This window comes from Panthera tigris, chromosome B1 (genome assembly GCF_018350195.1).
Source record: "Panthera tigris isolate Pti1 chromosome B1, P.tigris_Pti1_mat1.1, whole genome shotgun sequence".
In the NCBI taxonomy this organism is placed as follows: Eukaryota; Metazoa; Chordata; class Mammalia; order Carnivora; family Felidae; genus Panthera; species Panthera tigris.
This window is the reverse complement of record NC_056663.1, coordinates 131,786,178-131,810,680: the sequence shown is the minus strand read 5'-3', so window position 1 is coordinate 131,810,680 and position 24,503 is coordinate 131,786,178. Positions and strand designations below refer to the sequence as shown.

The 24,503-nt window shown below is 39.9% G+C and overlaps 1 protein-coding gene across 1 annotated transcript in view; it reads right to left on the bottom strand.

The window, feature by feature from the left end:
- The window catches only part of ABCG2 (ATP binding cassette subfamily G member 2 (Junior blood group)), a 131,160-nt gene extending 107,867 nt beyond the window's left edge, over positions 1–23,293 (bottom strand). Inside the window, exon 1 of the mRNA XM_007074694.3 lies at positions 23,135–23,293. The gene's annotated coding sequence lies outside the window, so the exon portion shown is untranslated. The remainder of the gene's footprint in view (positions 1–23,134) is intronic.
- Positions 23,294–24,503: the final 1,210 nt, after the last annotated feature.

Below are 24,503 nucleotides of genomic sequence, written 5' to 3'. Positions count from 1 at the left end.
TTTGCATATCTGGGATAAATGCCAGCTGGGTATAATTTTTGGTGTATAATCCCAAGTGATGTAATTTCTTTCTACACATTGTTGGATTCAACTTACTATTATTTTGTTGATAATTTTTGCATTTATATCATGAGAGATATTAATCTATGGTTTTCTTTTCTTGCAATATCTTTGTCTGGGTTTGGCATTAGGATAATGCTGATCTTATAGACTGAATTAGGAAGTATTCCTTTGGCTTCTATCTACAAGATATTGTAAATCATTGGTATAATCTTCCCTTAAATGTTTGGTGAAATTCCCCAGTAAACCCATCTGGGCCATGTACTCTGTGTTGTGGAAGGTTATTAATTACTGAGTCAATTTCTTTCAGATATAGTCTTTTCAAATTGTTGACTAGGTCCTTGTTTTTCCTAAAGGGAAGACAGTTTTATTGTTTTGGGTGGTTTCAATATGTAGTCTTGCTATCTACTTGTTAGCAAGAAGAATTCTCAATATCAAATATTCTAAAATTAAATTGTTATCTTGGGCATACTTAAAAAATTAATTGATCTATGTCTAATAACTAGATAATCTATATTTAGTGACTAATTATAGTTAATATGTAGACATTTTAATTAACAATGTATTCATTATTTATTCACTTTGCTATTCCTTTAAGCTTATAATTTCATTAGCAAGCAGCAATATTTTATAAGTTAAAACAAAAAAAATTATAAGTTAAAACTGATATGATCCTAGCAGTTAACACAGCCTGCTTGGAAGAAAAAAGTTGCTGGGTCAAATTCTCCTAGACTGTGCTCTTTGCCCCTTTTAGGAGATGTTTTTATTACAATATTCTTTTTTTTTTTTTTTTTTTTTAACGTTTATTTATTTTTGAGACAGAGAGAGACAGAGCATGAATGGGGGAGGGTCACAGAGAGGGAGACACAGAATCTGAAACAGGCTCCAGGCTCTGAGCTGTCAGCACAGAGCCTGATGCGGGGCTCGAACTCACGGACCGCGAGATCATGACCTGAGCCGAAGTTAACCGACTGAGCCACCCAGGCACCCCCCCCCCCTTTTTTTAAGTTTATTTATTTTGAGAGACAGAGAAAGTGAGGAGGGGAGGGGCAGAGAGAGAGAGAAGGAGGGAGAGAGAATCCCAAGCAAGTTCTGCACTGCCAGCATGGAGCCTGATGTAGGGCTTGAACCCACAAACCATGAGATCATGACCTGAGTGGAAATCAAGAGTTGGCCGCTTAACCAACTGGGCCACCCAGGTGCCCCTCATTTGGCAGATTCTTAAATATAACTGCTGACACACTAACTAAACTTAAGCTGATACAACTAATTATAAAACCATAACAGTTGAGCTTAGGCTACATCAGAATCACTTGCAGGTGCTGTTAAAAAATTAAGACTCTGGGGCGCCTGGGTGGCTCAGTCGGTTGAGCTTCCGACTTCGGCTCAGGTCACGATCTCACGGTTCGTGGGTTCGAGCCCCGTGTCGGGCTCTGTGCTGACAGCTCAGAGCCTGGAGCTTGTTTCGGATTCTGTGTCTCCCTCTCTCTCTGACCCGCCCCCACTCATGCTGTCTCTCTCTGTCTCAAAAATAAAATAAACATTAAAAAAATTTAAAAAAAAAAAAAAAAATTAAGACTCTTGGGGCGCCTGGGTGGCTCAGTGGGTTAAGCGTCTGACTTCGGCTCAGGTCATGATCTCATGGTCCATGGGTTCGAGCCCCGCGTCGGGCTCTGTGCTGACAGCTCAGAGCCTGGAGCCTGCTTCAGATTCTGTGTCTCCCTCTCTCTGACCCTCCCCCATTCATGCTCTGTCTTTCTCTGTCTCAAAAATAAATAAACATTAAAAACAAAACAAAAAAAAAATTAAGACTCTTAAGAAACACACATGTCCCCAAACATGATTCATATTCAGTAGAAAATAAGTCAGAATCTAGATTTAAACAGGGCACCTGTCTGGCTCAGTTGGTAGAGTATGCAATTCTTGATCTTGGGGTTGTGAGTTTGAGCTCCACGTTGGTTGTACAGACTGCTTTAAAAGAGGGAGAGAGAGAGAGATGGGGTGCCTGGGTGATGCAGTCAGTTAAGCATCTGACTCTTGATCTCATCTCAGGTCATGATCTCACAATTCATGAGTTTGAGCCCGACATCGAGCTCTGCACTGATGGTGTGGAGCCTGCTTGGGATTCTCTCTCTCCTTCTCTCTGCCCCTCCCCCTCTTGTGTGTTTTCTCTCTCTCTCTCAAAATATAAATAAATAAATAAATACATAAGTAAATAAATAAATAAATAATAAAAAACAGACAGAGAAATCTAGATTTAAACAAATACTTCCAGGTGTCCCAGGAGAAACAATGTATAGGGGTAAGACAAGGTAGACTTGATCAATATTTCCCCCCTCTTTAGTGTACTAAAAGGGACCCCAAACTGATTCCTAAGAAAATAACTGGCTTTGCCTTGTACAGCCTGGTTTCCTTAACATCCATAAAAAAATTTCAGTACTAAATGGTGAATACGCGTGGGCTACATAGAGAAGAAACCTTAAATACACTCTTAATTGGAATGAATGAAAAGAAAAAAAAATATCTGTGTTGGTCAGGAAAGAATAGAGGTGGGAAACAGAAATAATGTAGTATGTCATGCCTGAAGCTATAGAGGAATGCCAACTGTCATCATTTTGTAAATGAGTCATATTCATTTAAGCTTATTAAGTGTGCACATGGCTTGGTCAAAATACAGGTGCAATTTTCCAAAGCATTTGCCAACATGAAATGAAAATGCATCTATTTTTTACTAGCAATTCTCAGAGTCAAGCCTTTCCGAAGGTACCCTCTAGAGAAGAAACCCTAATGAATGATTGTATCTGATGATTAACTACAACTTTTTTTTTCAGTAATTTTATATAAATTTTAACTATATTAAGAATAAAATGCCCCCATAACTTTGTATTTTATTTCCAACATCATTCACTGTTTTCTGGGTTGTGTCTTTGATATTCTATGGAAACTATAGTCCAGATTAAACTCCTTTAATTTAACAAGGCAAAACCACTATACTGGAAAGAAGTATAATTAGTCTGGTATAACTGATTCTTACAGTCTTTGTCCTAGTCCTCATTCTTTCTGTGGCCCATATACCCATGTACTATCTCTTCAGGAACTGCTTCAGCATTCTGACAAGCCAAGCTTATCAGCTATGTTGCTTGGACTGTGTACTCTTGGCTATTGGCATAACTTGAAATTTCACCAAGAAGTACCAGTGTTAGGGTACAAATAAGGACACATGAATGGTGATTATTTGCATATCACTCATTTATGCCCCTATCTCCATGATGCTTCCAATATTGTCAAGCTAAGGTTGTTTTTCCCTCTAACAAAGCATTAAGACAGTAAGGAGTTCTTGGGGAAATGTTATACTCCACCTGTCTCAACTATTTGTCAATGGGCTACAGGGTTTAAGGAAACTTAATGTTATCTGCCATTTCCTTCTGCCTTTGTTTCCCACATCACTACTGCTTATACATTAAGCCCCATTAAGTGATGATGAAGGATGCATCTCCAAAACAAAAAGAATGGTAGAAATAAGTTCCATAATGTTAATACTGCATTACTGACAGCTAGAGATGATAGATAGATAGATAGATAGATAGATAGATAGAGATAGAGATAGATAATAGATAGAAAAACATATGCAAGAGTTAATTTTTTTTTTTGAACTAAGAATAAAGAACAGTTTGGCTTATTAAGAAATGAGAGAATGTGGTAAACAGAGCCCTTAAGAAGAACCATTTTTAGCATCAATTTCTTAATGTTTTCAGCCTGTAAATCATGTTTAAAAGAAGAAATAAACAAGTACAGAAATAATTACTGCTGCTAAAGAACAAATATTCAACCAAGTACATCTTAAAGACTCTAATTGGTTTTATTAATGGATTCATGAACTAGGCAGCATCCCACCCAGAAAAGAGAGGGCAGTCCCACTGAGCTGCAGAAAAGGAAAGGTTTTTAAAGACAGAAAAGGATCAGGAAAGGGAAAATTATTAGTAAAGAAGCACTGTTCCTCCAAAAGAGAACAGAGGGATCTATGAGTAAAGTTCCTAGGACCAACCAGGAAAATGTATGTTGACTGGTTAAAGATCATATTCCTGGTGGAGCTAAAACTACAGTTAGATTGGATATTAAGTCTTGGTTTACTGACCTGGGGCTCTTAACGTAAGTGACTCCATTTTGGGCCTGTGGTTTTCTTTTTAAAACTATGTAATACAGAAGATAAGTGATATATAGAAAAGGACTATAGGAATTTTTTTTAAGTTTTTTTTTAATTTTTAATGTTTATTTATTTTTGAGAGAGAGAGAGACAGAGCATGAGCAGGGGAGGGGCAGAGAGAGAGGGAGATACAGAATCTGAAGCAGGCTCCAAGCAGTGAGCAGTGAGCACAGAGCCCGACACGGGGCTCGAGCTCACAAGCCCACAAACCGTGAGATCATGACCTGAGCCAAAGTCAGATGCTTAACCAAAGGAGCCACCCAGGAACCCCAAGCACTACAGGAATTTAAAGAACACTTTGGATTACTTTCGAATGCCTGAGATTCTTTGGGGGACTACAGCAATTGGCTTACTTTAAAGTCAAACTCAGATGCCCTGAGGGGAAAAGTGGGAGAGGCAATAAACATCATTAGGGAGGTGGGGTGGAGGAGAAAGTCTTTCTTGATCTCCTCTTCAAGATAAAAGTAGGTTTGGTAATTTTTGTCTTTCTAATCTGTGTGTCAAAAATATTTACAGCGATTTTTGGAATTAGAACTCTCAGTGTAGACTTAGCTCATAATTAAACTGGCCATGCTTATATAGTGCAGAGCAGAGTGTGAGCATATGTGCCAGTTTGCATAGGAAAGTCCCAGTTTGCATGTAGTGCCCCAAGTAATTATTAATTGTGTCCGCTTTGACTCTCAAAAGTAACTGTTGTCCTGGCTTTGGCAGGAGGAAAGGCAAAAATAATCCTAGCCTTGCTAGACTCTGGCGCCCTCTTGTGTTTAAAGCATGAAAAGGCTTTATGGAAACCTTTTCCTTGAGGTTACATCGGGGAATTTCACATTCTGATATCGCATGTTCACACCACAAACCACCACAAAATGTGAACATCCCAAAGTAGATCATCTACTACTAATTTCCACACAAAGATCTCAGCTTCAAATTTCATGTCATCAGACTTTATCACTGACTGCCTCTCACAGTTGCTGCTATCTTTAGACTCCAGGACTCGCTTGCCCCATTTATCAGTAACTTTAGTCCCTGGTACATGCCCACTGTCTCTAATGCTACGTCTGTCTTGCTTCATGGTAAATTCAATACACACATAGGTAATTTTCCCACCACGCTGGCCCTGACTACCTTAACCTCTCCTCCAACGTCCTTGCTCTCCACCTTGCTTCAGTCAGACACTCCCAGTCACACCATAGACACTGTCATTACCGGTGCCATCTTATCTGTCTTGCTCTCTGACCACCAAATCCCATATTTCCACCTAACTCCTAGTAACCCCACTCCAACAAACCTTTGACCACCACAAAATGTACAATCCATTAATTTTGCTAATACTTCACTGTGCCTCATCCCTCACTGTTCACTTTAGTCTCCATACCAGATGAAATTCCATGATCATTCATTATAATAATACCCTAGCAAACAACCTCAAACTCCCTTGTTATTCTTTTGCATTGCCATTTGTGTGGCCAAACCACAAACTCTCCTTAAATCCAGATCTCTCCCACTCTTCGCCTATATCCTTGCCGCCGAATGTGGGGGGAGAAAAACACATAAGAATAACAATTCATCTAATTTTTTTTTAATTTTTTTAAGTTTGTTTATTTATTTTGAGAGAGAGTGTGCACACATGTGTGAGTTGGGGAGGGGCAGAAGAGGAGGGAGAGAGAGAGAATCCCAAGCAGGCTCTGCACTGGCAGCGTAGTGCCCAATGTGGGGCTTGAACTCATGAACTGTGAGACCATGATCTGAGCCAAAACCAAGAGCTGATGCCTAACCAACTGAGCTATCCAGGTAGCTCAGCTGATAACCTTATTTCCTACTTCACTGAGAAAACTGAAGCAAGCAAAAGAGACTTCTAGATTCTACCATATCTGCCTATTGGCCAGCATACTCTGCCTTCCCTCTTATCACTCTGGCCTAGATGAATGTCCTATTCATCTGAGGCCTGAGACAATGTCTCCACTTGTCAGTAAATCCCATCTCCTTTCTCTTATATATCATCGCATACTGATATTGATATGGATATAGCCAATAGGTATATATACTACCTATATCTATATACTATATACTGATGTATCTATCTCTTACTACTATATCTATCTCTTACTACTGGATCATGCCCAGCAGCATACAATCATGTTGTTTTTTTTCTTTCATCTTCAACAACATATTTCTTCATCTCACATCTTATGACCACTGCTATATTGCTCTGCTCTCTTTTACAACAAAACTCTTCAAAAGAATTCTCTATATTCCCTTCTCCAATCAATCCCTCTCCCATTCTCTCTCACATCCATTTAATCAGAACCATGAGACATAACAACAACTTGCTGGTTAGGCCTCTAGGTTTTAGAGAGTTTGGTCATGCAGCAAAAGAAATTGGAACGATACCCCCAAGAGAGCAGTGGGAGCCTGGCCTAGGCGGGGGCAGCCTATTCCCTAACAGAGTTACATGATTTTGCCAACATGTTATCAACAGGAGTCTGGGGAGCAGCTGAGCATATAGATTCTAAAAGTGTTAAGCCAATGGGGATAAAATATATTCAGTTAAGCCAAGAGCATTGACGTAAGTGTACTCCTCCAGGGTTAGGAATATAACATTTTGACTGGAAGACTGGGGATAGTGCTACCTGTTTGAAACTGTCGGCTAATGAAAGCCTGGATTCAACAATAACACAGAGTTAATGAGGTTGAAATGCCAGATATTCTCTAGCATACTCTTGGCAAAGGAATGCCAAGTTATGGGAAAATAAGAATGGATCCATTATATGCAACCTCCTCAAACACCCCCTGACTACACCCCTCTGGGAAGGTCTAAAAGACACCAAGACATTAGGAAATGCATTAGTGAGGCAAGCACCAGCATCCCTGCAGAGCTCTGCAGTTCAGAGATATGGGCAGATGAGGCTGCAGTGCAAATGTATCCTTATATCAATAAGGATAGAGGGATTCGGTGTGGTGAAGGCCTGGCAGAGTGCTGGACTGTTAGAAACAATATGGGGCAATGACTTCAACAAGCCACAGATGGGGCATATAATAAGTGTTTTGGGGCACCTGGGTGCCTCAGACAGCTGAGTGTCTGACTCTTGATTTTGGCTCAGGTCATGATCCCAAGGTTGTAGAATCGAGTCCCAAGTTGGGCTCCAGGCTCAGCGTGGAGCCTGCTTGTGATTCTCTATCTCTGTCTCTCTCTGCCCCTCCCTGACTCACGCAAATTAAAAAATTCTCTCTCAAATTAAAGAAAAAAAAATTTAGTAAAAAAATAAGTTTAAAAAATCAGTGTTTTGACCTTCTGCGCTTTGTGCCAATGGCTAACTGATTTTGGAGTCCCAAAAGTTCATAAACTGACAGCATGCTAAGATGCTGCTTAACATACGTATGTGGAAAAAAAGACCTAAGTCTGTTAGGTGGAACCTAACCTAAGTTGCCAAAGTATGCCTTGTGCCCAATATCCAGACCTAAGTCATTTTGGAGACTAAGAGCTTCAATGAAGGGGAAAATCTGGGTACTTCTGAGAAAAGATCCTGCGACACAGCCATAGGTGTATGCCACAAATCTTCTGCCAAGCTAGCATTTCTCAACCTCTGTACTACTGACAGTTTGGCCTGGGTATTTCTTTGTTGTAGGTGGTTATCTTGTACATTATAGGATGTTTGGTAGCATATCTAGTCTCTACCCACAAGATGCCGGTAGCACACATACCTACCCTCTTCCCCAGTTGTGACAACCAAAATGTTTGCCAAAACATTACCAAATATCCTCTGGAGAGTAGGGTTACCAGATTTAGCAAATAAAAACACAGATTAAATTTGAATTTCAGATTCAAACTATTGCATGGAGATATCTATACTAAAAAAAAAAAATACTTGTTCTTTATCTGAAATTCGAATTTAATCGGGATCCCTATATGTTATTTGTCAACCCTACCTGAGGGGTAAAATCATTTTGTAGAGAACTACTGATCTAAGACACTGCCTCTTTAAATGTGCTGGGAACTCATTACAACACTGATTCTTAAAGGCCCATTCCCAGGGATTCTGACTTACTGGGGCTGGTGCAGTGCCTCTGAATTTTCATTTTTAATGAGTTTCTAAGTGGTGCTAATGGTCGCTGGTCCAGGGAGAAGCCTTAAAGAGTATTGCCCCAGAGATTTTTGCTAGGTGACTATACACTAGAGGAAAGGAAATACCCAATGATTCTGGGAATTATTAGATATTGCTTCCTAAATGACATTGACTCCCAGGGACACAATGTGCCACCAGGTTCAAAAATTCAGAGTAGCAACTTATGGAGATGAGCAGATAGATGGTATCTTGGCCTAAGTTAGTCTAAACTTGGACCCCACATGGAGTGACAACAATTATGGCAGGAAGCATCAAAGAATCCCCTGGGGCTGCCCTCCCACTCCTGCCTCCTCTGTACCAAGACATGGACCTAAAAGTAACACCACATCCTGAGAGAATTGCAGGGATTAATACCAACAACAAAAATTTCTGATACTGGCGTGGTGATTCCTCCACCCTTGCTAGGTAACTCACCTGTTTAGCTGGTACAAAAGTCAGATGGATCATACTGAATGACATTAGATGATTGTGGTCTTAATCAGGTAGTAATCCCAATTTCAGCAGCCACTCAAGATGTTTTTTCTCTAGTGAAGACAATCAACACAGCACCTGGTACCTGGTATACAACTCTTGACTTATCAAATGTTTTATTTTCCTTTCTAATCAATAAGGAAAATTAAACATAATTTGCATTTATTTCCATATCAGGAAAAACAGTATACATTTGTGTTCATTTCCCAGAGCTATAGCCTCTCTCCCACCATCATAATTTAGTTGAGAGGAACCTTGATTGTCTTGATATCCCAGAGGACATCAGGCCAATTCTGTATATTAATGTCATTATGCCAATTGGATCTGGCCAACAGGAAGAAACAAGTATCAAAAATACCTTATTTACATATATGTCAAAGGATGGGAGTTAAATTCCATAAAATTTAATAGGTCTACTACACCAGTGATATTTGTGGAGGCTCCATCATTTGGGGAACATTAGGATAGCCCTCTATAAAATGAGACGTAAGCTTCTGTACCTTGCACTTCACACCATGAAGTAGAAACAAAACAAAAACCCACCATACTTGCTTCTTTCAAACTTGGAAGCAACACATGTCACATGCAGCATGTTGCTCCGAACCATTTCATTTGATAATTTGTAAAGCTACCATTTTTGAGTGGAGTCAGGTATAAGAAACTTCTTGAAGTTTCAAAAGAAGCTGTCTTGCTACCTGAGCCCTACGACATGGAGTGACAACAATTTGGTAGACCAAATGGTAGTAGAAGTATATTGTTGTAGAGAAAGATTGTATATATGGCTTGAGGCAGGCTCCAGTGGGATTGTCACAGCACAGACCTCTAGGTGTTTAGTAAGACCACACCTCCTCTTATGACATATATTCTCCCCTTGAAGAGGAGCTCCTGGCTTGCTACTGGCCCAAGTTTTTGAGACCGAACACATTACCACACACTACCACATGGCCGCATACACTGAACTTCCCATGATGAGCCACAAAGCTGCGTGTGCACAGCAACTTTTCCACTGTCATATGGAAGTAGTATATAGGAGACCAGGTCCTAGCAGGTCCAGGAGCACAAGGAATGTGCATAACCACTTGGCTACAACTACTAAGATATCTTTTTCTACCACTTTCTTGCCTTTTCCTCAACCTATGTGGGAGTCCTCTTGGGGACTTCCCAGTGAGCATTTCACAGAAGGGAATGAAGCATGGGCCTAGTCTTCAGATGGATCTTTACCTGATACTGCACTGACAAAAAGTGAATGTTCACTGTACTATGACCCATTTAGGCATGACCACAGAAAACCATGATTGAGAGAAATCCCCCAAGCAGACAGAACTTTGAGGAGTACATCTGGTTGATTGTTTTATGGCCTGAGGTACAAAGACCTATAATTATTTATGGGCAGTGGCTGTTGGATTGGACAGACAGCTAGGAGCTAGATGACAAGATGGACTGCATATGGGCCTCTTGGAATGTGAGAATATTTAAGTGTCAAGTATATATCCAATAGAGGGTATCCATGATTGCAAAGGCTGTCAAAAATCAGATAATCAAGAGGATCTATTTTGCGAATGTAAGGAAGCCTCTTTCTCCAGGCATCCCAATGCTTGCTTAACACATCCACACACAAAGTGGCCATAGCAGCATGGAAGGAAGTGTGAGATAACAACATGGTTTTTAGCTCCCCAAGACCATTTTGCCTTTAACTACTGCTGAGTGCCCAATCTGTCAACAGCAGAAGCCAATACTAAGGTACTGATACAGTACCAATGTCCAGGGTGGCAGGTGACTACCTAGTAGCAGTTGGTTATGATGAACTCTCCTCATCATAAAGGGAACCATTATTTATGTTCTCAGGGATAGCTTCATATTCTGGGTAAAAATTTACTTTCCCTGCCTACAAAGCTTCTGCCATCCCTAGTATCCTGAAGTTACAGGATGTCTAATCCATTGCCATGGTATCCCATATAACTGTCTCTGACTATGGTCATAGGTTATGAAAAAACAGGTTTAGAGATAGGCTCATGCTTTCAAAGTCCTCCATCTTGCAGAAGCTTGATAGAACAGTGATCTGGCCTGTTGAAGTTTCAATTGTAGGGCCAGCTGGTACCCCATGTAATGCTAGGATATTGTCCTACAGCACAGGATGTATGCTATAAACCAGCAGCCAATATTGCACAGAGCCAGAGTGCATAGGTGTGGGGACCATGGAAAAGAATGGTTCTTCTATGCACACTGACTTCCTAAGGTGTTTCTCTACCATGCTAGACATTCTCCTGCCTCCATTTCCTCTACCTAAATTCTTTCCTCCACTCTATTTTTTATTTTTATTTTTTGTTTATTTATTTTGAGAGAGAGAGAGGGCATGAGAAGGGGAGGGGCAGAGTGAGAGGGAGAGCAAGAATTCCAAGCAGGCTCTGTGCTGCCAGCACGGAGCCTAAGGCAGGGCTTGATCCCACAAACTGAGAAATCATGACCTGAGGCAATATCAAGAGTCAGATGCTTAACTGACTGAGCCACCCAGGCATCCCACCTCCACTCTATTTAAAATTGCAAAATCTCCCTCTGTCTTCCTGATTACCCCTTCCCTTACAATGCTTTTCTCTCTAGCCCTTCTCACCTTCTAACATACTATATTATTGATTTCATTATTGTTTATTATCTGTCTTCTCCCAGTAGAAGGTGAACTTTACAAGAGCAGGGTTCTCTATTTCATTCACTCTTCTACCCTTGGTGCCTAGGACAGTGCCTGAAACATAGTAGGCACTCAAAAAATATTTATAAATTGATTTGAATGAGTATCATGGAAGTTCTTGAGGAATAGTAAATAAACATATCCAGTCTGTTATCTTTATCTACATTAGGGATTGGTTGGCAAGCTTTTTCTGTAAAAGGCCAGAGAGTAAACACTTGAGGATTGTGGGCCATGGAGTTGCTGTAGCAACCACTCCATTTTGGCACTATAGCATGAAAGCAGCCATAGACAGGAAGTAAATGAATAGAGGATACATGCAGAAGAAGGAGAGGAATTGCTGAAGGTCTAGGAATTGGGAGACTGAGAAGGGAGTTAATATGGAAAGAAGGGACTTCATACGGAAATACTTCAAAGAAATACGTTTGATTCATTTCTTTCTCAGGCCCTTTCATGCCACCATCATAACTAATACTACTGAAGTTAGATTTTCAGTTTGGCTTTGATTTTTGAATATTGTACTTTTATTTTTTTTTTAATTTTTTTTAATGTTTATTTATTTTTGAGACAGAGAGAGACAGAGCATGAACAGAGGAGGGGCAGAGAGAGAGGGAGACACAGAATCAGAAGCAGGCTCCAGGCTCTGAGCCATCAGCCCAGAGCCCGACGCGAGGCTCGAACTCACGGACCATGAGATCATGACCTGAGCTGAAGTCGGACGCTTAACCGACTGAGCCACCCAGGCACCCCTGAATATTGTGCTTTTAAAACTCCCACAGAACCCACTTACTAATACGACCTCCAGGTGGAGCCCTTTCTCTTTTTCTCATTAAGCTGGTTTTATTATAATGGACCCCTGAACATCTTGAGGGTTGGGGGTACCCACCACCACTGCAGATGAAAATACCACTTTTGACTCCCCAAAAACTTAACTACTAATAGCCTGCTGTTTATCGGAAGCTTTACTGATAACATAAACATTTGATTAACACATATTTCATACATTATATACAACAAAGTGAGCTAGAGAAAATGCTATTAAAATCATAAGGAAGAGAGAATACATTTATAGTACTGTACTGTATTTATTGATACTCTAAATTTACATTGTTTATAAGATGAAAAATCTCTCAGTGTCTACATCAATATTGCCTTTTCCTAGAAGTTTTTATTTATTCATTTATTTACTGAGGCAGGGGGAAAGGCAGAAGGAGAAAGAGAATTCCAAGCAGGCTCCACACACAGCACAGAGGCTGACATGGGGCTCGATCACACGAACCATGAGATCATGACCAGAGCCAAAATCAAGAGTTGGACCCTTAACTAACTGAGCCACCCAGGTGCCCCTTAAGTTCTTATTTAAATTCCAGTTAGTTAACATACAGTGTAATATTAATTTAAGTTGTACAATACAGTGACTCAAACTTCCCAACAGCACCCAGTGCTCATCACAAGTGCACTCCTTAATCCCCATCACCTATTTCACTCACACACACACACACACACACCCTCCCTCTGGACTGATCATTTTGTTTTCTATAGTTAAGAGTCTGTTTCCTGGTTTGTCTCTCTGTCTGTTTCCATTGCTCATTTCTTTGTTTCTTAAATTTCACATATGAGCGAAATCATGTGGTATTTGTCTTTCTCTGACTTAGCATTATTCTTTCTAGCTCCATCCACATCATTGTAAATGGCAAGATTTCATTGTTTTTTATGGCTGAGTAATATTCCGTTGCATTTATATACCACATCTTCTTTATCCATTCATCCATTGATGGCCATCTGAGTTCTTTCCATAATTTGGCTATTGTTGATAATGCTGCTATAAACATCAGGGTGCATGTATCCCTTTGAATCAGTATTTTTGTATCCTTTGGGTAAATATCTAGAGTGCAATTGGTGGGTCATAGGGTAGCTCTATTTTTAACTTTTTGAGGAACCCCCATACTGTTTTCCAGAGTGGCTGCACCTCAATATTATCTTATATGATACAAAACACTACAGATGTTATATATATCACTAAAACTAGACTTTAAAAATGCAAAGATAGGGGTGCCTGGGTGGCTCAGTCGATTGAGTGTCTGACTTGAACTCAGGTCATGATCTCACCGTTTGTGAGTTTGAGCCCCATGTCAGGCTCTGTGCTGACAGCTCAGAGCCTGGAGCCTGCTTCGGATTCTGTGTCTCCTTCTCTCTCTGTCCCTCCACCATCTGTGCTCTGTCTTTCTCTCTCTCTCAAAAATAAATGAACATTTCAAAAATTAACAAAAATGAAAAGATAATGTGAAAAAGAAATTATTTTTATTTATCGATATAATCATGCATTGATAATGAAGAAGCAGCAGTATGATTGCTCTGTGGTAGCCTAGTGTAACCAATATGATTGCTTCGTGATAGCCTAGCTAATATACTAATGAATCAATCACTATAAAATTTTTATGGCATATAGCATTATAGTCATATTCATAATACAGTATTGTCCCTTTTTTTATTTTATTTTTTATTTTTTTTGTCCCCTTTTTAAAAAGTAAGCTCTAGGCCCAATGTGGGGCTTGAACTCACGACCCCAAGATCAAGAATCACATGCTCCACCTACTGAGCCAGGTGTCCCCCCATAATACAGTATTGAAAACAGTGTTACATTTTTTTAAAAAAAACACTTACTTGTAATGATAGGCTGATATATACTTATTCTGACTGAGAGACACAGACAGAGACAGAGAAGCATCCAGTACAGTAATGTAATTTGCTGAAGGCAAAGTTGTAAAACAGTAAGAAAGCCAGCACAATATTAATTTTACATTAAATATCACTCATGTTATGCCTGTGTAAGGATAGGCTATCCCCTTCCATACAATTCTTGCACACAATGTTCTACATGATGAACGATGAACGCTCAGGCAATGATGATAATGACACGAAATGTCTCAATACAGCTCTTGTTATACAGTTACTAGATTTTCACACAAAGACACGCACAGACATACACAACAGATATTTAGTAACTGTACATCATGATGATTATTTCTATTCATTAAGTGGATGTGGATCATCACAGAGGTCTTCCTTATCTTCACGTTGAGTAGGCTGAAGAGGAGGAAAGAGAGGTTGGTTGGTCTTGTTGTGTCAGGGGAGACACAGATGGGGGAGGTAGAAGGGAAGGCAGGAGAAGCAGGCACACTAGGTGCAACTTTATGGAAACACATGTAATTTCTGTCCGACTTTCATGCTTCTTCCTTTCTCTAAAAATGTTTCTATATACTACCAGTCCTCTTCCACCATTTGTTTTAGTTTCAGTGCCCATATCACAGAGGTTCCATGCTGTAAAAGAACTCCAAAGCAGTCTTGGATAGTCAGAACTTTCTGCCAGATTGTTTAATGCCAGTCTGTTTTCTGGCACTGCTTTTTTTACATCTTCCTCCTCGTCATCTGGCACTGGTTTGGAAGCACTCATGTCCATTGAGTCGTCTTCTGTTAATTCCTCTGGTGTGATGTCTGTTAGCTCTTAAATTTCCCAAGATCCAGATCTTGAGACCCTTCACCACAACCACCCTCCACCTTTTTTGCCATATCTACAATCTCTCTCATGATTTCCTTGGCTCTGTTGTAAACTCTGTGAGGTCAAGCACAGCATCTGGGCAGTTTCTGTAGCAGGAATTTATTGTTTGGGGCTTGATGGCTTTCGTGGCTTTTTCTGTAACAACAATGGCATCTCCAATGATGTAATCCTTCTAGACTTTCATGATATTCTCTCTATTGTAGTTCTCTTCCATAGTATTGACAATCCTTTCCCTAAAGTACTGTGTGTAATGAACTTTAATGATCCTTATGACTCCATGATCTAGAGGTTGAATTAGAGCCATTGTGTTTGAGGGCAAGTAGACCGCTTCAACATCTCATGGGGTTCTGAGTAGACAGGCATTGTCCAAAATCAAAAGAATGTTAAAAGGCAGTCCCTTGCTGGCAAGGTACTTCCAGACTTCAAGAATAAAGTATTGATGGAACAAATCGAGAAAAAGGAACCAATCCTTGTCCAGGCTTTCTTGTAGTACAACCAAAACAGTAGCAGCTGGTGTTTATCTTTCCCCTTCAAGGCTTGGGGATTATCAACTTTATAGATAAGGCAGTTCTGATCATAAACCCAACTGCATTTGCACAAAATAGAATTAGCCTATGCCTTCCTGCCTCAAATCCTGGTGCTTGCTTCTCTTCCTTACTAATAAATGTCCTTTGTGACACTTTTTTCAGAATAGGGCACTTTGGTCTGCATTAAAAACCTGTTAAGGCAGATGTCCTTTCTCCTCAATGACTTTTTTTTTTAAGTTTTATTTTATTTATTTGAGAGAGACAGAGACAGAGTGAGTGGGGGAGGGGTAGAAGACAGACAGAGAATCCTAAGCAGGCTCCACACTGCCAGTGCAGAGCCCAGCACGGGGCTAGAACTCACAAACCGTGAGACCACAACCTGAGCTGAAACCAAGAGTTGGATGCTCAGCCGACTGAGCCACCCAGGCACCCCCTCAGTGATTTTTTAAACTGTGTCTGAGAATGCATCTGGCTGCCTCTTGGTTGGTGCTTCTCCTGCTTTCTTGACATTTTTCAAGCCAAACTTCTTGTTCAAATGATCAAATCATCCTTTGCTGGCATTAAATCCTCCAGCTTTAGATCTTTCTTCTTCCTTTTGCTTCAAGTTTTCATATAATGACCTCACTTTTGCTCAAATCATATTTGAGTCTATAGGTACGCCTTTCTTATACTAATCCTGTACCCAAGTAAGAGCTGCATTTCAATAGGAGATAAAAAGGTATTTTGCAACAAGTACAAAGTTTTCACCCCCGTCGGTGTAGCTCCAGTGACAGCTTCATGAATTTCCTTTTTTTTTTTTTTTTTTTTTTTTTTTTACTATGTTCCTTACACTGGATTCATTTATCTTGAAATGCAGGCAACCACACTGCAGACCTCCATCTACATGTAGTACATATCAAGCAGCTCAACTTTTTCTTGTCATGTCATGACTTTCCTCTGCTTCTTAGAAGCACTTTGAGCATCACTAGTGGCACTTTGCATGGGTCCCATGGCACTATTCAAGGTTTATAGTGTGACACTAAGCATGGTGAAAAACATGCAAGAACCTCAAGAGAAAACATTTTACTGTGATTCACAATATACTGGAGAGAAAACCCAGTCATATGAAGACCATCATCACGAACAGCATTCGAAGTGGATACTGGCAACACTTAAGCTCACCATCACAGCTAGGAGAGATGGATACAAAATTCTTGCATAGTATAGTATGTGCTACAGTTAATTTTACATAGTTATGATTTAATCCTGCATCTTCGCATTTGGTTACATTTCTTTTGACCGTAAACAGCACCATGTATGGTCTGCATTTGTGTGCATCAGTTTTGATAAATTTTAACCTTTTATAATACATTTGTGTATATTTTATGGTAGTAAGTGACAAAATAGTATCTACGTATATTTTATGCTTTCATGACGTATCTAACTTCTTTATTTTTTGATATATATAGGCAATGCAGTTCATCTATGAGTTTTTTTCGAATTGTTACAAATCTCCAAAATTTTTCCAATATATTTATCTAAAAAATCCATGTATAAGTAAACTCCCACAGTTCAAACTCATGATGTTCAAGAGTATACTGTAGTTTATTCCACAAATATTTACTGGGCATCTATGATGTGCCAAGAACTAAGTGTTAGGATATAGCTTTGACTTAGACAAAGACCCTATCCTCAGGAAGCTTACATTCTATGAAGACAGATGATCAAATATATATATAGTCACTTCAGAGAGTGATATGTGATACAAGGAAGTTACAAAGAGTAATGGGAGTCCTCCTTGAAGAAATACCACTTTTTAAGCTGAAAACTGAATAAGAACCAGCCATGCACTGTGGTAAAATATCTATAACATAAAATTTACCATTTTTAAAGTTTATTTTATTTTGACAGAGAGCACAAGTAGGGGAGGGGCAGAGAGACAGGGAAAGGGAGAGAATCCCAAGCAGGCTCCACACTCTCAATGAGGAGCCCGATGTGGGGCTTGAACTCACAAACTGTGAGATCATGACCTGAGCTGAAGTCGGACGCTTAACTGACTGAGCCATCCAGGCACCCCCAAATTTACCATTTTTTAGGAGTAGAGTTTTGTGACATTAAGTACATTAACATTGTTGTGCATCCATTACTACCACCCATCTCCAGAACTTCTCTCATTTCCCCAAACTGAAACTCTGCAGACGCTAATCAATAACTCCTCACTCCCCAGTGGCCCCAGTGGCAACCACTATTCTCTTTTCTGTTTCTATGAATTCAACTCCTATTAGGTACCTCATATAAGTATAATCATACAGTGTTTGTCCTTTGATGACCAGCATATTTCACTTAGCGTAATTATCACCAAGTTTCATCCATGTGTCAGAACTTTTAAGATGACTATTCCATTGTAAATTTATACCACATTTGTGGTATTCTTCTGGTGTTCATCTTTGTGCTTTTGTGAATAATGTTGCTATGAATAGAAGTATAAAATGTCTATTTGAGTGCCTGCTTTTAATTCTTTTAGTGTATACCCAGAAGTGATCATATTAAAAATTAATCATGTTTAATTTTTTGAGGAACTGCTAAACTGTTTTCCATAGCAGCTAACACTGTTTTACATTCCTTCCAGCAAAGCACAAAGGTTGCAGTTTCTTCAGATCCATACCAGCTCTTGTTTTGTGCCTTTTATTATATTATTATTATTATGGCTATCTGTTGAGTATGAAGTGGTATCTCACTGTGGTTTTGATTTATATTTCCTTAGTGATTAGTAATGCTAAGCATCTTTTCATGTGCTTATTGGCCATTTGTATATCGTCTTTGGAGAAATGTCTGTTCAAGTCCTTCACCCTTTTTTAATTGGGTCGTTTGGCTTTTGTTGTTAAGTTGTAGGAATTCTTTATATATTCTACATATTAACTCCTTATTAGATGATTTGCAAATATTTTCTGCCATTATGTGGGTTGTCTTTTTACTTTAGTAATGTCCTTTGATACACAGAAGTTTTTAATTTTGAAGAAGTCCAATTTATCTAGTTTTTCTTTTGTTGCCCGTGCTTTGGTATCATTTCCAAGAAATCGCTGCCAAATCCAGCATCATGAAGCTTTTCTCCTATGTTTTCATCTAAGAGTTTTGTACTCTTTACTTTCATGTCTAGGCATGTGGTTCATTTTGACTTAATTTTTTCTATGGTGCAAGATAAGGGTCTGACAGTCCTTTTGCACGTGGATGTCCAATTTTCTTAGCATCATTTTTTCCAAAAGACTGTCTTTTCCACATTGAATGGTCTTGACACCCTTGTCAGAAATCGTTTGTGCACACACATTAGAGCTTATCTGGGGGCTCTCCACTCTATTTCATTGGTCTGTATGTTCTTCTTTATGTCAGTACCACAGTTTTTTGATTAATGTCGTTTTGTCGAGGTTAGAGTTTTAAATCAGAGGTCACAGCAATTTCAAAGAACTAGAGTAGGGATCAGTAAACTTTTTCTGTAAAGAGCCAGATAGCAAATATCTGGGGCTTCACAGGCCATGTGGTCTCTGTCATAATTACTCTACCCTGCTATTATAACACTAAAGTAGCCATAAACAAGACGCACTCAAAGGGTCGCAAGTGTGTTCCAATAAAATCGTATCTATAGTAACAGGTGGCAGGACAGATTTGCCCCAAAGGCAGCAGTTTGACACTCTGGGCTGGAGGCCACAGTTGGACCATTTTCAAAGGTCCAAAGGAAGGCAAGTGTGACCAGAATAAAGGTGAGAGAGGAGAAAGGTGAGATTGGAGAGATAAGTAAGAGCCAGATCACAGAAACCTATAGACCACAAGAGGATTTGATTGTTCTCCCTCACCCATTCACTCACCAAACATCTATCAGGGGCCTACTGGGAGCCAGAGGCTGGGACTACATAGGAGTTAGGCTCAGTCCTCAACCTCAAGGGGTTTCAATATAGGGAAGAGGTGTAAGCTAAGGAGTTTTAGTACAGATCAAATTTCCTTTCTGATTCAAGACATATGCTCCATTCCATCACCTGAACCATGGGAGCTGCTCTGAGTTTACCCTACTGCTTTGGTTCAAGCCTTTATTAATTCTCTCCAGGATGATCACAAACAGTCCATTCAAACAGCCTCTGCCTGTAGCCTCACCATCTTCCAAACTACCCTCCAAACTGCAGCATTAAACTCCTAAAATGTAATTATGATTGTACTCCCCACCTTCAAACTATATTGATGGCTTTCATCACTATTAGAGTTAAGTCCAAATCCTGAGGATGACACAAAAGGCCCTGAATGACCAAGCTCTTCCCAACTTCTCAGCATCGTCTGCTCTCTCTCCCCTTGGTGGGAAGTGCTAACTGACAGCCTGGGACATCGACTCACACAAATAACATAAGAGCACGTTTGGCTCATGATTAAGTCATGGGTAACATCTACATCAAAGAACATCTGATATGTGTGTGAATTCTTGTTGCTCTTGTTTCCATTGTAAAGTATAATTATGAATTGAGCAAGACTTAGTAATAAAAGAGCAAATTTGTATAGAGAGAGCCTGGCACTGCTAAGCCATTTAATCCTCACAACTCTCTTCTAAGGTAGTAGTGTCATTGTCTCCATTTTACAGATTAGGAAACTGAGGCACAGAAGGGTTAACTTCCCCAGAATTACACAGCTTGTATAAGTGAGGGCATCAATATTCAGACTCAGGAATTCTGGCTCTATAATCTGTGCTATTAAGCACATTAAGCTCCCTCACTAAACCATGAAGATGTTATTTTAAAATACTGACTGCGGCACCTGGGTGGCTCAGTCTTTTGAACATCCGACTTCGGCTCAGGTCATGGTTTGTGGGCTCGAGTCCCCCATCAGGCTCTGTGCTGACAGCTCAGAGCCTGGAGCCTGCCTTGGACTCTGTGTCTCCCTCTCTCTCTGCTCCTCCCCCGCTCACTCTCTGTCTCTCTCTCCTTCAAAAATAAATAAACATTAAAAAATATATATTAAAATACCTACTGAAGGGGTGCCTGGCTGGTTCAGTCGGTAGAGCATGCAACTCTTGATCTTGGCGTTGTGAGTTCGAGCCCCATGATGGGTGTAGAGATTACTTAAAAACAGAATCTTAAAAAAAATTAAAAGATAAAATAAAATAAAATAAAATAAAATAAAATAAAATAATACTGAAGCTGTGCCCATAGTCTAAAAGCATGGTCTCTGGCTAGCAGCATTAGGTTCATCTGGAAGCTTATTAGAAGCGCAAATTCTCAGGCCTGACCCCCGACCCACTGAGTCAGAGTCTCTGGAGGTAGGGCCCAGGAATCTGAGTTTTAGCAGGCTCCCCAGGTGATTTTTAAGCACGACAAAGTTTGGAATTCATTGCTCTAAAACATTTATTCCTGTGCAGTAAAGGCCTTAATGGAGGCAAAGCTTAAGACAAACATGAGAATAATTTTGACAAAAGAAGTAGAAAGCGAATTCTTTTTAATGTACAAAGCTTTCAAATTATGTCATAAAAAAAAGATCCTACTACAGAACAATATAGGTTGTCAAAGGTCCTGAGAGGATGCTTGAAAGGATGAGTAAAAGTACATGATAAACCTGAACTTCAAGCAATCAGGCCCAGGTCAAATCCACACACCTACTAACCTGCTGTGTGTCTTTTAGCAATTGCTTAACCAGAGCCTCAATTTCTTAACTGTCAGGGTAAAATAGTAATCCCCTTGACCTATACCCCACGATGTTTGTGAAAATCAAGTGAGATAATGTATGTGACAATGCTTTGTATGGAAGGATAACGTGGTTCATTTTCTGCTGCAACTCGTTACGATAGAATAGATGCATCTTCCCTGCTACTCAGGAAGTGGATAGGAGTTCGAGTCTTGCAGTGACTTAAGAGAATTCTCTTTAGTGTAGGTTGTACGAGATACACAGCTGGAATGAGGGGTTGCTCTGGCCTTGACAAGACAGGAAAAGAGAGAAGTGTCCTCACTGAGAAAATGGGGCCAGAGCATTGGCAGATGGTGGTAGGAATACCATTATATATCTCTGAATTCATCGGTAGCTTTATAATTTCTCCTCCCATAAATATTTCATTAAAACCTGCAATAGCTTAGGCCAATATTCAGTCCTGTGCATTCTTACGGCCTAGCATTTGCTATTATATGGGCTGTTTACAGTAGCTTCTGTTCTGATTGGTCAATGTTTGTGCCTCTCAGGTTGTTAAAATTTTAAATATCACCTCTGGTTATACTCCATAATAGAAAGAAATGTTATTTGAAGTTTATTTCAAACAGAAGCAATTCTCCCCTTTCTGGATGGTTGAATGGGTTCATCCTGGGCTTCACCAGGCCTGTCTATTCCTCTGAACTTTGATTCCATTGCATAATCCTCAACTTAATGACAAATAGTTTCAGCATGTTCATTCATCAAAACAACAAAATTTATATTTACTTATTCTGTTTCTAGCACATTTCTCTGGCTGAGGAAGACACAAGCTACCATTCTGGAAGGACTCTCATGCATGTGTGGGTAAGAATTTGATATCTAGGGTGGGTTTCTTTTATTCATTTTGCAAAGCTAGGATATCCCAGGCCACCACTCTCTTTTCTTTCCCCCTTCTTTTCTCCCATTGCTATTTTCTCCCTTCAACTAGGGACAGAATAGGTACACTTCCAATCTATTCATTTTTTTCCTTTTGGATTGTCTCTTGGATTAAAAGTGACTTTCAGATAAATGTGAATCACTTAAGATGGAGCTACTATTGGGAGAGTTTAAAGGCCTCTCATAAGAAAACAAAACCTAGTAATTATATTCCTTACTCGAACTGACTTTAAACCATGTAACAGATTCCTGTATCCTACACTCTTCACCTCGAAATGGTAGGTGGTAGGGACACCAGTTATTTTTCAAGCATGCATAATTTTTAATTGAAGCCGAAATGTTCAAAGTGACCAGTAGCTATACTGGTTGAGGCATGACATGGACACTTAATCCCAAAAATTACAACACTTAAAGATTTCTGGCTCTGCTGAATGTGACCCATGCAGTGTAAGGAGCAGCCCAACATTCTCTCTCTCTTGGGGTGACTTTGCTTCCCACATCTAGAACCTGTTTAACAGAAACCCCAAATTCTAGAGACAGTCTGCTAAAGCAGGTACAACCAGGGCAGGGAAGGTGACTGATTTTCTTTTCAGGTGCTCTACATGAATCATGTACTGGGTTAAGTCCCTTCATTCCACCAGCATCCCCAATCCTTTTCCCCCGAAAAGCAAAAAGCCTAGAGGATTTAAGGCCTTGTTACTCAAGGCATGGTCCATGAACCAGCAGATCTGAGGTTGCCTGCAAGCCTGCAGAAATGCAGGGTCTCAGGCCCAAACCAGACCCACAGAACTCTGCTTTTTAACTAAATGTCCAGGTGATTCATATTCACGTTAAAGTATAAGAAGTACTGGTTTATGTGACGCATTTGTTAAAGCCCATACCAAAATAGAACCAAGATTCTCTACTTAGTTTGAACACTTGAAAAATTAAAAACAGATGACTCACTTCACTTTTGATGTGTGATGCTCGAAGGAAAGCAGCCCGAGCCTTGGTAGAGAGGAAGTGGTGATACTGAGAAGACTTCTCTCCTTACAGGTTCTCCCATAGACACTGCAGCTCTTTAAAGTTCCAGGACCTTCCCTTTGCCAGTCCTCAGGAGGCAAGAGAAAGAATCAGAGGAAATGGAACAGTTCCTCAGCCAGGTCCTGCAACAACCAGGAAGACGGAGGCTTTCCAGAAAAACTAGCCTTGAGGAAATGTCCAGGGTAAAATGAACGGTTCTCATACCTCCTTGAGTTCCTTTCTTCTCCACCATCAGCTAGTTGTTACCCACATTTCTTTCTCGACCACTAGGATTCAAACTGATGACCTAATGCCTCCAATCAGCCTGGGATCCATTTCCAGCGTTCCTGGCAAGAGGATGGGAAAGGGAGAAAATGCACGAGTCAGAAAGATATTTTTATCTTTCTCTTTGCACGACAGAATCCTGACAACAGTATCTCTGACACAAGCAACAACTTGAGGAAGGGTCAAAACCAATCCTAGCAAATAGTTTTGCTCTGTGTAAACTTCCTGTCTTTTGCCAGCTCTGACGAAATCGGGGGGGTCTCCTCTCATAGGCCCTGCCTTCTGGCAAAAAAGTACAAGCAGGAAGACAACAGATTTGAAAGGAAGTGAAAGAAAACAAAGCAAAGACAGTGTTAGGTTTCAGGGCAAAGACCCACCAGAGATCCGAAGAGGAAACAGAGGCTATATTTAGAACACGCTAGCCTGCTAATGTTCTCCTTTTCTAAGCCAGAAATAGAATAGGAAGGTAAGACCATATTAGATAGGCATTTTGTATTCTGAAAACATGATGATGTCAAGTGAAATAATAGGACATTTGCACAGTTGACCATTTTGCTGTGCTGTAAGCATGGCAAAGCAGAGATATCTTGTCTGGAATATAATTAAGCAAAGCATGTGTGCATTATACTAGTGATGCGATTGTATATGGGCAAGGCCTAAAGGTAAAAAGTAGTGCAAAATTGCAAACTTCCTCATCAATGGTACGTTTAAAAGAAATGCTGATAAATCCATAGACATGGCTGAAATTTTATTGCAAGGTTTATTCTAAACCAAATAGAGCTAACTTTGCAAATACAATTTTAAGGATAATTTAAATACGTATTAAAAATAAGTAATGATGATTCTAAGAATCAGCTAGGCACTGTTGGGGAAAAAAATGGAATGTAAGACATGGTCCCTGTACTCCAGGAGCTGACATCAAGTTTGTGTAGAAAAGACTAACACACATGACCTATAACAGCCAAGCTGGCTGAATTCCATATTGATTCAGGTGGTATCGAGGGGGAGAAGAGACAACCCAGCATAG